We start from the raw sequence: 3,677 nt of genomic DNA, 5'->3' as shown, positions 1-3,677 counted from the left end.
GACCAAACTTGATTATTTAGAGGAAGTAAAAGTCGTAACAGGGTTTCCGTAGGTGAACCTGCGGAAGGATCATTATCGAAATGGTTTTATCAAAAAACATTTCGAGAAGTGGAGTCGGACGGCCCCGCGAGGTCTTCTCCTCCGGCGAAGCTCCCTCGAGGAGCGAGACTCCTGCCGAGCCCGCTGTTACAAGCTCAGGCGAGTCCTGTTCGTACTGTGTAAGCGGCGGCCCCGGCCGTCGCCGACAGCGGGAGTGTAGCGGTCCGCGTGGCCGCGTCTCCTACGATGCAGTCGTTCGGCATTGGGTACCTACATCCCTCGCTCAGTTGAGGGGACCCGTCGCGGCTTCGGCCCGGCGGGAAGGTTTTAAATGAACGCAACGCCCATGCTCGAAACACTTCTTAGCTCTGTGACGAGAAACCCATGGAAATGATTGCTTTTCATCCACTCACCGTGGGGAGAACGATCGAAAAATGAAAGAAAAGCAACCCTGAACGGTGGATCACTCGACTCGTGTGTCGATGAAGAACGCAGCAAATTGCACGTCGACATGTGAACTGCAGGATACATGAACATTGACATTTCGAACGCACATTGCGGTCCATGGATTCCCGGTCCACGCCTGGCTGAGGGTCGGTTGCTAAAACTGAACACGACGTTGCGGTCGAAGGGTGGGAGCGTCGCGGTTCGTGCGGTCACGGCCGCCACCGCGTCTCCTGAAAAGAGCTTCACCCCGGTGGAGCTGGACCGGTCTACACCACCACTGAGAGTGTGTGAGACGGGAGGGTTAGAATGAACGGAGGGAATGAAGAAAGAGAAGCTTTCTGTAGATTAAAGAAATATTACAAAATTAAAATTGTTGAGAGGAAGAAGCTATGGGCAATGGGACAAACGGAGTTAATTAATAGAGAATGCAGGTTGAACGAAGCGGAGAGAATCTGGGAAAGAGTAAACAAAATAACGGTGTAAAGGGTTTGATAAAGCAAGGATTGATTATGGCCAGTTGGTGATACACCTCAGCGAATTGTTAGGCGAGAAGGACAAATAGAAGTTTAGGGATGGAGTAATATGGAAGTTAGTATATATGAACTCGGTAAGGAAATCTAAATGGAGGAAGTACAGGGTGTGATAGGCAAACTTAGGGGAAGATCGGCGGGGGGGGGGGGGGGGGGTGGAGGGTGGTGGTGGTGGTGGGGGGGAAGAAATGTTATAAACGATTTATTTTGGAAAGTAATAAGCAAATACGGACAGATGGGGGAGGGAACAGTGAACTTATTTAACAGGATCTTCAATGGTGGTAAAATACTTAAAGAGTGGCAATGCGGAATTATATGCTCAATTTAGAAAAAGAAAGGGAACAGAAACCTGCCGTGCAATTACCAAGCGATAACTCTTCTAGACCCATTGAGTAAGATTTACACAGGGGTTTTGGCAAATAGGTTAAGGGTTTGGGCCGAAGATTTTTCGATAATATCACTGTTTCAGGGTGGATTTGTAAAGGGAAGGAGGACAACAGATAACATTATGACAGTAAAGTCTTAAGCAGGGAAAGAGGCTGTGTATACCTGGGGTCCATAGATTTTGAAAAAGCGTTTGACACGGTGAGTAGAAAAGCGCTCATAAAAAAATTAGGTAGGTTGGGAGTTTCATGGAAGATGATACGGGCGATCGAGGCGATTTACCAAAATGTATATTGTTGTATTCAACTAGAGGAGAATCTAATTAGTATGCCGATGGATTGCAATATTTGGTTAAAACAAGGATGTAAACTATCGCTGAAGTTATTTTTTATTAATCATTAATGACATTCGGAAAGGGCACGGAGGAGAAAAATGGGCAGTGCCGGTAGTACACAAACTAGAGATCGCAGGATTGACATTCGCAGACGATGTCATTCTAATGGCTTTAACACGAGGGGAATTACAAAGATGTTTGAAGGAGTTGTCGGAGTTCGCAAGGAAATAGGCACTAAAAATTAACAGTAATAAATTGAAGGTGCTAATTATACGTTGTCAGAGTTCGCAAGAAAATAGGCACTAAAAATTAACAGTAATAAATCGAAGGTGCTAATTATACGTAAGAAAAGGAGGAGGAAAAATGAAGGGAAATGGATGATGCAGGGAGAGAACATAGGAAAGTGGATAAGTTAAAATATCTAAGAATGCTGTTAAATAGAAGAGAGGGTTGGAAGATCATACTAAGAGAGCAAAGTGGTGAGGGATTGCAGCACTCTCTGTGGTTAACATCTTAGAGGCAAAATTTCCGGGGATAGATTGTAAAATACTAAGATTAGTGTTAAAGACTTTAATACTAAGCAGAGCGTTATATGGGGAAGAATTATGGGGACTAGAAGAAAAGGGATATCTTAAATCAAATTATACAGGGTGAAGCGAAACTCGCGCACTCCTCACATGCCAGCAATAAAAAAAATGTCTGTCACAAAAGTTCGTCCTGCGAGTATATCCGGGAGAAAAAGGTCGTTGAAGAGTGGCAATCTGACAACACTGTAACCACATGTAGGGTAACTACCTCTATCAGCACGTTTTAATCGTGCTGTCCAGTTGGTGCAGTGGATAGAGTTTTGGGTTAGAATGCATGCCAAGAGTTGGTTGTCTAAAATTAAAACCTACGTCGAGAGTGTTGGAATGGGTTATATTTGGTTTGAGATATGGAAGGGAAAATGAAGTAGTAGCCCGAGGGCTCTGACAGCAAGAATTAAATATATACAATTGCAATGATTGTTAGAGGATGTTAGTTGATTTCATACGGTGTTCACAGTCTCCAAGGTAAATATAAGATATGGCGATAGAAGGTTGAAATGGGGTTTAATATGGTGGCTCTTGGGGTTATATAAAAACAAGGGGCGGATTAGGAGTAAAGAAAACTCACAATGTATTTTGTGCGAGAACAAGACATTTAGTAGGTTATTGCGATGAAACAGAGATGTTAAGGGTAAGGTTTCTAAGTGCTAAGTAGCAAGAGATGTGCAGACAAAGTGATGAACAAAAATTCTAGCGTGGGTTTCGAAAAAGAGTAGAACAATGAGGGGAACTTGAACGAGTTCTTAAGTGCTGTGAAAAAATTATGTTCAAGAAGAGTGAAAGAAGGGGTCTTATGGCGTAGCAGTTATGGTTATATCAATGTGTAGATTAACATGTTTTGAAGGTGAAAGAAGTGATTATGTAAGTGCTCAGGTGGTCCGGAATTTAAACGGCAAGGATGGCAGTTTAAGGACAACAGGAAGAAGGACAATGTAATGTTTTCATAAAGTCAGCTTGTAGTGGTACATCGTAATACCAGACGAGCTGATTCATTCAGATAAGACGTGGGTCAACACCAGGTGTGAGCTTCCAACTATTAATGACGTTGCCTTATTTTCTTTCACTTTTGTTAGGTAACCAAAAGTGTCAGGTTTCTTAACAGTTTCCTTACTTTTGTTCATTTGCCAAGCTACCGGTTATCGTAATTTAATGAAATGAAAATGAAAACCTACAATCTGTTTTCCAGTCTTTGACCGGGTCAGGGATGTGATGAATGAACCAGATATAGGCTATTATTACAATGGGGTCGCCACTTCCAAGGTGACATTAATGACTGATAAATGCTATGAAATGAGAATGGAGAGTGTTGCTGGAATGATAGACGACAGGGAAAACCGGAGTACCCGGAGAAAAACC

The 3,677-nt window shown here is 43.0% G+C and overlaps 1 non-coding gene across 1 annotated transcript; it reads left to right on the top strand.

Annotated features, from left to right (window-relative positions):
• The first annotated feature begins 486 nt into the window (after window positions 1–486).
• LOC137497107 (5.8S ribosomal RNA) lies at window positions 487–636 on the top strand. Its single transcript, XR_011017643.1, has one exon. It is a non-coding gene; the product is annotated as a 5.8S ribosomal RNA (ribosomal RNA).
• Window positions 637–3,677: the final 3,041 nt, after the last annotated feature.

The sequence above is a fragment of the Anabrus simplex genome, chromosome 1 (assembly GCF_040414725.1).
Source record: "Anabrus simplex isolate iqAnaSimp1 chromosome 1, ASM4041472v1, whole genome shotgun sequence".
Taxonomy (NCBI): domain Eukaryota; kingdom Metazoa; phylum Arthropoda; class Insecta; order Orthoptera; family Tettigoniidae; genus Anabrus; species Anabrus simplex.
The sequence above is the reverse complement of the archived record's forward strand: the minus strand, read 5'-3'. Positions and strand labels throughout refer to the sequence as shown.